The sequence below is a fragment of the Canis lupus genome, chromosome 12, assembly GCF_048164855.1.
Source record: "Canis lupus baileyi chromosome 12, mCanLup2.hap1, whole genome shotgun sequence".
NCBI lineage: Eukaryota > Metazoa > Chordata > Mammalia > Carnivora > Canidae > Canis > Canis lupus.
The window spans coordinates 41,263,559-41,273,420 of record NC_132849.1 but is presented as its reverse complement, the minus strand read 5'-3'; the positions used below and the strand labels follow the sequence as shown (position 1 = coordinate 41,273,420).

Sequence of the window (9,862 nt, the reverse complement as noted above, 5' to 3'; positions counted from 1 at the left end):
CTGCCCTTGAATCCTATTTCAAATAAATGCTATTTTTGTCTTGCTCCTGTGACCAACCCATACCTTATCCCTAATTTCCTAAAGGGCTGGGCTTAGCCCTGTTCTTCCAGGCAATGTCCTTTCTCTGAAATCTGCTTTCCATTGTTTGGCTTCCCCAGTGCCAGTCCCATGCCAACTCAGCTATGTCCCAGTACTCTCTCCCAGGGATATGAACTAGGAATCACACCTTTCCTCACTGTTCCCCTTCTTCTGATGAGTCCACAGCCCAGACGGAGCATGACTAATTATCACAGGATGCAGGCCATGGCCGTGACTATTAGAAGAGAGTCAAACATCTGACTCTAGAGAGGCCAGTTCCCAGGCTCAGTTAAACCAATCAGCTTCCCTCTCCAAAATCTGAACTATGTAGCAGGGGTTGTGTGAAGCTGAATTTGAATCATATGATTAGTGGGGCACCAGAATGCTGCCCTCTTTCTTGAGACTGATAGTTTCCAATAAACCTTCACTTTTTGAGCAAATTTGGGATGGACTTTGCTCCTGGCCAATCAAACCAAGTCAGGTTGGGACATTTGCATTTCCCCTCTCACTGGTCTTTCCTGGCACTAACTCTCTGCCTAGGTTGTGTGAAGACACTGTTCACTGAGCCCAGAAGCACTGACCCCTGCATCCTGCAGCCTCAGTTGCCATCTTGACCATAACCGCCTAAAAGGCTCTGAGCCAGGACCACTTAGCTAAGTCAAATCTTGACTCACATTAACTTGTGACATGACAATATTTATTGCTATTTTAGGTTTCTAAGTTTTGCATTAATGTGTTGTGCAAGTTACAAATACACCACCCCTTTCTATTCATTAGGTTCACTCTGTCTCTCCCTTCACCAGCTTTCCCAGCCAAGCCATGGAGGCCGGTCTTCCACAGCTGAGGCTACATGTGCACAAACATCCACCAAGGCAAATTCACCTAGCACCTAGCAGGGGTAAGATGTCCCACAAATATACTTCACTGTTCAATCAGCACTGCAAGAAAAGCTATGCATCCCCTCGCAGCCCTGGGAATGAATCCTTTCCATTTCCTTCTTTCTTTTATAACACTTTCTTTCTGTTTATAAAAGTGATACATATTAATTATAGGAAATTTGGAAAATTCAGAAGTTTAAATAACCCATAGTCTCACCACCCAAAAATAATGACTCAAAATTTGGATATATTTCCTTCCAGTATTGTTTTAAATTACTACAATTTGACTCATGCAGAGTTATATCCTGCATTACTTTTTTTTATCTTAACATTATATTGTGAGCATTTTCCCATATTACAGAACATTCTAGGGATTTATGCTTTTTAATGACTGCATAGAATTACAATGTGTAGATGTACCATAATTTGTTTAACCAATCTCTATCTTTGAACTTGTGGGATTTCTCCAAGTTTCTACTGTTATAAATAATGCTGTGACAAATATTCATGTACATCAATCTCAGCCCATGACTCTGATTAAATCTATAGCTCATAAATCTGTTTGCATTTCAGTTCATTTCTTTAGATCCTTTAAGTTTCTTTGTAAAAAAAAAAAGTAACTATTAACACATGCATAGAATTTAAAGGTTACAAAACTTATGCAGTGGCAGGGTGTCTGGGTAGCTCAGGCCGTTGAGCGTCTAACTCTTGATTGCAGCTGGGGCCATGATCTCATTGTCACGGGGTCGAGCCCCACATCAAACTCCATGCTTGGAGGGGAGTCTGCTTGAGATTCTCTCTCTCCGTCTGCCTCTGCTCCTCCGCACCATGCTTGCGTTGCTCTCTCACACACTCTTTCTCAAATGGATGAATAAATCTTTAAAAAAAAAAAAAAAAGAAAAAAGTTATGCAGTGAAAGTACATCTTTCTCCCACCAGGGCTCCCTGGTCTGCCCAGTGTCCTTTCTCCGGAGGTGACAGTTTTTATCTATTCTGAGGTATTCTTGCAAAACTCCTCTATGTATATGCAATCACATATGTGTAGATCGATGGTTCTCAAAGTGTGGCCCATAGACCCCTGGGGATCCTCAAGACCCTCTCAGAGAGCCCACAAAATCAAAACTATTCTCATAATAATACCAAAGCATTATTCACCTGCTTCACTTTTATTCTCTCACAAATATACAGTGGAAGTTTTCCAGAGGTTGCATGACATGTGATTGCATCATCACTTTGACAGCTAATGAAATGTATGCTTGTGTATTCTTGGGCTTTCTAGAATTTTCTAAGACAACTGAGAACCCTTGATTAAATCCGCAATAATTTTTAAGAATATAAAGCCTTCTGGAGGCCAAAAAGTTTGAGATTTGTTGATACAGACTTCAAAACACACACACACACACACACACACACAAACTGGTAACATGCCATATATATATATATGAATATATATATGAATGTATATATACATTCTGTAGTTTTTCTAATATGACAATATATCTGTGATATTATTTCATCTCAGCACCTATAAAACAGCCTTAGGTATTTTTAAGTGACTGTTTTTCATTCTACTTTATGGTTGTTCCATATATATTCAGCCAGTTCCTATTGATGGAATTTAGGGGTTTTATTTTCAAATCTTTGCTTTCATTATTACTACTATATAACAATAAATACTGCAGAGAATAACCCTATATGCTCTTTATTTTGTACAAATGCAAGTTCTATATTTAATCCATAGGGGTGGAACTGCTGGCTCAAATGGTATGCACATTTATAATGGGTACTGCCAAATTGCCTCACAAAAAATAGATCAATTTTTATACCCAAAATAGTTGAGAGTGATTGTTTCCTCACAGCTTCACCATCAATCACAGTGTGTTATCAAACTTTTGATCACTAAAATCAGATGATAAAAATATGGCATCCCACTGTAGTTTTAAATTCCATTTCTCCCATTCTGAGTAGATCAAGTATATTTTCCTATTTTGAAAAGTCTTCTTATTATCTACTTTGGAAAGTCTCTGCTTATGGAGTTTGCCTATTTGTCATTTGATTTATTAGTTCTTATTGATTAGTGAGATATCTTTATATATTAAGGAAATTACCACATTTGGGTCCTTTTGTCATTTGATTATCTTACCTTACCATGAAAAATTTTGCAACTATCAAATTAATAATCTCTTATAGGTTCTGGGTTATAAAAACCTCATCCAAAATACATGTAATTTACAATTTATCCTATATTTTATCTTAGTATTTTTATGAGTTTTTATGGTTTGATCTTTTTAAACCATTTGGATTTTTGGTAAAGAATTGAAGTCCAACTTTTATCTTTTAATGTTCTTCCTACATGGGATTCATTGAATTAACTCAATATTTATTTCATGAGTAATATTTTCCCCCACTGGTAAGAAATGCCAGCTTTATTATAAAATAACTTTTGCCTGTTTTTGGTTCTCTTCCCAATTCCCCATTCTGTTCATGGATCCATTTGTCTACCCCTCCCCAAAAGTATAATACGTAGAAAGCTATACCCTCCTTGCAATTATTCTTTCTTTATAGAATTTACCTACCCATGCTCCTTTATTTTGCCATATGAATTTTAGAATTGATTCAACTAGTTTTAAAAATTCCTGTTATTTATTGAGATCACTTAAAATTTACAGATTAACATAGGAAGATCCTGTATCTTTATAATGTTGAGTCTTTCTATCAAGAACACAGGAACTTCTTTTTTTAACCATATTCTTAGTAACAATTAACAATGTCTTCACATAGTTCTCCCATATTCCTTGTAATATTTATTCCTGTCGTTTCTTTTGTTATTGTAAATGGGGATTTTTTTTCCTTCAGATACAATTTCTAACTGGTTATTGTGACATGTGTTGGGATGTTACTGATTTTTCCATATTCATTTTGTATCTAGCCTTAGAAGATACACTTATTGCTTCTAACAGTTTCTCAGTTATCTTCTTGGATTTTCCAAATACACAACTCTCTCACCTGCAAATGATGATAATCGTGCTCCTTTCTCTCCAACCTTAAACTATATTTCATTACTTTATCAAATTTTATTGACCAGCTCCTCCAAAAATAAACTTAAATCACAGTGAACTTGATGTAGAGCTATGTGTCTGTCGTTCCTGACTGTATAAGAATGATTCTAATACCTCACCATTAAGACTGATTCTGGGATTTGCCTTGAAAAATACATCTTTTATTGAATTATAACTCATATATCCAAACTCCATGACCCCATGAACATTTCATATTCCCCAATCACTGTGGCCCCCATCCTGCACCTGCCAGACAATGTGTGTGTGTACATCTCAAACTGGAGGAATGAGCTTGTCGTCTAGAATCAGGTGGTAAACTCTACCTTGAGGACCAGGATTAGATATTTTTAAACATTTTCTTCTAAAGAGGATTACCCAAAGGAGGCACCACACAAATTTAATTTTAGGGTGCTGAGTGAGAACTTACTATTGGGGCCTGACTAATTTTCAAGGAACATTTAAGGAAAGGAGACTGTTCCTGCAAAATCCTCAAACCCAAACCTATTCATACCACTGATCTTCCTGAGTTCTTTCTCCTGAGTTTCCTAAGTCCTTGCCTGTCTCTGACTCACAAAGTATACCTCAGCCCGGCCCCAGAGTCATTTCAGACACACTCTCTCTCCTGACCCCAATCCAGCCAACAATACCTTTGTGCAGGCTATACAACCAAATTTCACAGCAGTGTTTCCCAAAGATCATTCCCAAAGAATAGCCCAAGATACTGGCTCAAAACATCAGAAGCCTCGGCTCCACACAAGACCTGCTGATGTTTATGCATACCCAAATCTGAGAAGAAGCACTGTCTTACAGTTTCATCATCATTGTAATAGCCAATGAAATTCCAATGGCCCCAGAGGTCCAACCCATCTTCCCCAACTCTTCTAGGTCCAAGTTAAACCATCAGGCTATCCCTAGAATTATCTATGTTCCAACCACCCTGGAAGGAACAAACACTATTTCTGAACTATCTTTCCCCAGAGTTTCCAAGGGTTCTCATGCATTTACAGGAAGATGGAAACGCACGTGAATCATTCCTGGGTAGATTCTCATGGACGTTCTGAAAGAAGTGCATAAGTAAAATATATCAATTAAGCCAGAAAAAGAAGAGGCAACTTGCAACCTTCTTTAGAGAAATCAGCCTTTACTGGGATGAATCATGAGAGCCTATGACAATGAGATCTTTCCAGTCATAGAGAGCAGGTAAACAAGACTGGCTCTGTACCCCATATCCATGGATCAAGCTTGCCTCTAATTCCTCAGTGTCTCAGAACACATGCTTGCTCCCTGAGTTACCTTAGTTATTAAGGCTAGCAAGAGCCAAGATGACATGGACTGTACTCCCTGACTGCAACATCACTGATCTGCTGGCTTCCATTTTTGTGGGAGAGGGTTGGTTGCCCCATACCCATCTCTGACCTCCTCCTGACTCTGCCTTTTCCCTACAGCTGCTGACACTGTACAGGTAGCCCTAGTCCACTTGAGTAATGGCCACAGGTAAGTACAACAATTCCTGGAGATGACCAGCCATATTGACTAACTGTCTACTGCTCACATGCATCTAGTCAGGGTCACTTTGGAAAGGAGTCTTAGAACACTAAGGAGACCCACAGTCAGCTCCTGTGGTTAGAGTCAAGGATGGTGAGAAGTAGCAGAACTATTGCTTTTAAATTGGTCTTTAAGCAAAAAAATAAATTGGTCTTTTAGCAAAAGAGTAAAGCAGCTCAGCCCATTAGGGAACCCTTACTCAGAAGCTGTCCCATTGACATGCCTCCCTGGGGCCTTCGAAGACTCTGCTAATGAACCTCCAGCACTGCTGGCAGTTACTTCCCTGAAAGTCACACCACATCAAGGTGAGTCTGCAGGAACATGAATGTATGCCTTGTCCATCGAAGGAGCCCATCTGGTGAGTTTAGCTTCTGTCTCCAGCAGCATGACATAATGAAGGAAGCTCCTTTGAGGGAAGCAAAGCATTTTTCCATCCTGTCTCTCCTCCTTTACAGCAGTGATTTTCAAAGCCTGATGAAAACAAGAGATCTCCCTTTCTTCCACGGAATGATGAGCTGTTCTGTAGACTTTCATCAGGACACAGTACTATGGGCCACTTAGTAACAACTTAAATTGAGTTATCAAGGCCATTAAATGTTGGCATTCATAAATTAAAAGTAGCTCATTATTAGAGTTTGCAGAGGAGTTTAGTTCAGTATCCACTAAAGCGTGAGGATGCCTCACAAAGCCTGGCCATGTTTCCCAACTCCTACTTCCTGTTCACTCCATGTCTTATTGGTGGTTGTACTCCAACGATTTGAAGAAGTCAGCTTTCTTATCACTGGGTCTCCACTGCTATTGTGACTGGCACTCACAAGCTGAATAATATTATGTATGATTTCTTAAAAGCAACAGGATTACTGCAACTTCTCTGAGTCCGTGAGGTTTTCAAGAGCTGCTACTTTTGACTTTCTTTTTAAACATAAATTGCTGTTCATTTAGCTTCATTATTATCAATGTAGAGTATCATCAATTATTTGGTTAACCCCATGGTGTGTAATGATATATAGTTACATTAACAGTATTTCAGGCCTATAATTTTTTCAGTAATTACAGTTTAATATTAATCATTGATATCCCTGTGCTTTTATAAGGACACTTCATTTGTAACGGACTGCCAGTGAACTTGTGCCATTGGAATAACTTGAACCTTCTACCAAAGACGGTGTAATTAAATCAGTGAGTTGTTTTAGGATCACAAGGCACTGTTTTAGCACATACAGACTTGCCTATGTTCACTTTCCTCTTTTACAATGTGAGTAATAGGCAGTATGTGTTTCTTACTAGCAAAGAGTTGGTCACAGTTTGTTGACTTTGTTTATTATACTCAGCAATCCTCTTCATCACTGACAGAGGGAATGGGTGGGTCATGGGAACTTCGGCCTCATGCAAGTGGACTATGGAAAAAAACAGTAAGGACTCTGAAGGCTGGGAGGGGCTCTGCTCGAGGAGCCCAGCACTAGGGATTCAAGCCCCTCCATGCTTCATTAAAGCACAGCAGCTTGCCTCAAATCTGAGCACCCACTGAGTTCCTATGTTTGCAGAAAGAACCCTGCTGCCAAAAAGTGTTTGAAATCTCTGCACTACATTTTTCAATTTATTCAAATACCACAGTCATTTAAAAAAATGTTAGGAAAATCCAGAAAGAAAACACTAACTACCTTGTTAGTTATGGGAGTTGTTTTAAGAAAAGGAACACGGAAATAAAGAGTGAAAACAACCTAAAAAACAAAGGTGGAACCAGGTATAGGAGGTTTCATTCCACTCAATTTAACCGAGCAAAGCACCCAGCTGGGTGTTGGCAGGGAACAGGATGGGAATGGTGCTGAGATGAATGAGATAAGATCATAGACTTTTGGGTCCAAGAGAACAATGAGAGAAGTTCAAAACTGGTGGTGATATAGAAAACAGAGATGCAAAAGGCACCGAGAGGGGCAGTGAGTTGTCCAGAGGAAAGGGGGAGGGTCACTCTGATTGTGAGGGATTAGGGACGATACCTCTTTCCCAGCCCTGGGTTGGCATGACCCATTCTGTCATCCAACAGAAACTTACCAGTCGTAAGGCACCAGGCAAAACCAAGAAAGGATATCATACAAGCCAGAGATTCCCTTGTTCATCTTGACACCAGGAAAGTGATGGAACTCAGGGCTTCTCAAACTTGATTATTCATACAAATTACTTGATTGCAGGAGGTTGTTAAAAAGCAAATTCTGATTCAACCAGTCTGGCGTTGGCCTGAGAACCTGCATTTCCCAGGTGATGCCAATGCCAAGTAGCAAGTCAGATACTTTGAGTAGCATGCATCTAATAAGCTCATGCCATACTCAGGTATTAGTAATATGTTATAAGGCAACAACTTCTGTGAGAAATATTGCTACTTGCCTAATCCAATATCCATTCTCCTTTTACTCTATAATGAGAGCCTGAATTTTGCTTGGCAGGGTAACATGTCAACTAAAACTGTTCAGTTGCCTAGTATCCAATGGAATGGGAGTAGGAGTGACCTAATTCTGACAGAAAAATCTAGGTAGAACACAATTGAGAAGACATCCCTTCCTGTCTAAAATGGCGAAACCTCTGATAAAAAAAAAAAAAAAGGTTTTGGTCTCCGTGTTGGCTGTTAGTGTTTTCTCCTTTCTCCTGCCTGAAACACAGGGCTGTCACCATGACACTGAAAACCATACACTGGACATGGTGGAGGTGGAAGGACAACCTGGGTCTTTCATGTCTCATGGATTGTGCCTACCTGTGGTTACCTGGTGTCTAGGTTTGGGTTTTCCTAGAAGCTGTCCTCAGACAAAAATTCAACTGTAGTTTATTTGGGAAGTAGTCCCAGGAGATACCAGTAGGGGGATGGGAAGTGACATAGTGGCAGGAGGGAAGCCAAGAACTGTGTGTCATCCAGCCAGTTATCACAGTGGGAAACTGGAACTCAGTCCCACTGGGGAAATCTGGTAGACTGTGTAAAAACACATATAAGAATTATGCCATCAAAGGGTGAAGGGCTGAGGCATTCATGAAATCCCATCCAATCCTGGGGGACCCGCTTCTGTAGGGCATTAATTCTCCAATTCTTGCCCTGTGCACAAGCCAAAACATGCTCCCACAGCCTGAAAAAGCCCTAGAACCAAGACTGGGGGCATCTGCAAAATCAGTGAGAACCTTGTAGACAGACACGGGTGGGGTACTAATAGCATCTGCCTACAACCGGTAAAACTCAATCCAGACTGTTACCAGAGTCAGGCACAATTCTAGCCGAAAAACACCTTAGGAGTTTTCTGATTTTAAAAGAGGTTCTCACCCCTCTCACGCAAACACAGAGGGCAATATTTAATGCTAAGCCATATATCTATAATGGTAGAATCCAAGGCAATATGTTTAGAGGCAGGAAGCTTTTTCCAGCAAACTTTAAAACACACGATATAGGCAACCACCTACTCTGCCAATGGGACCAGCCAGCAGGCCTCTCCACAATGTGGGGATTTTGATATAACACCCAGAGCTTATAAATATGTTATTCACACAGAATATTTTCCCACTTAGTCTAGATTTTATTTTCTTAGTTCTTGGGCAAATCAAAGAGACTTTCAATGAGTTCAGGAAAAAGCGTTCTCCAGGTAGGGGAAGCTCCCATCCTTCTAAATGATTAACACCCTTATGAATGACCTGGAAGATGAAATAAGAAGAAAGTTACTCAGAAGGGCACATGGTACCAAGCTGAGACAAGGCAGACATGTGAAGAAAGATTAAAAGAATGAGTTCATAAAGTTCTTGAATGTAGAAACTGGAAACTAGCATACTGAGATCATCTTTATTCTTGTCTGAGCCCTCTGGCTGACCTTGGGGAAAATGCAGGGCGCTTGTCTTAGACTCCACTCCCTTGCCCATGGCCCCACTCTGCACACTGCCTGGGTTAAGAGTTGGCCTTGGCCACGACCAAGGCAACACAGACTGGAGATTAAGCAAGACTAGAATTCCAAAGGTCAATGATTTCAAAAAGAAAATCAGCAGAAGAAGCACCCATCACCAAGAGCCAGAGAGCAGCAGAAGTTGCAATGATACTGCACACCCCCCTTCGCTGACCCCAGGCAAGAGCTGGTCCACCAAGACAGAAAAACAGGAAACTTGGGGTCTTGGAGGAGAAAGGAAACCACTTTGCTTTGAAGGAATTTTGGGAACTTTTCACTCTCAACTACATCCCTATCAGGTTTCAACATAGCCAAAGGGCATGCAATTAAGGAAATGCTTTTCAACACAAGAGTAAACACTCTGTTTTCTCTGTTACACAAGACACAGTGGCAGA

General features: G+C 40.2%; 1 long non-coding RNA gene across 1 annotated transcript in view; it reads right to left on the bottom strand.

Moving 5' to 3' along the window:
• Positions 1 to 758: 758 nt before the first annotated feature.
• LOC140601562 (uncharacterized) overlaps positions 759 to 9,862 on the bottom strand; it is a 152,704-nt gene continuing 143,600 nt past the window's right edge. Inside the window, exon 3 of the long non-coding RNA XR_012004569.1 lies at positions 759 to 1,833. This is a non-coding gene — a long non-coding RNA (uncharacterized lncRNA). The remainder of the gene's footprint in view (positions 1,834 to 9,862) is intronic.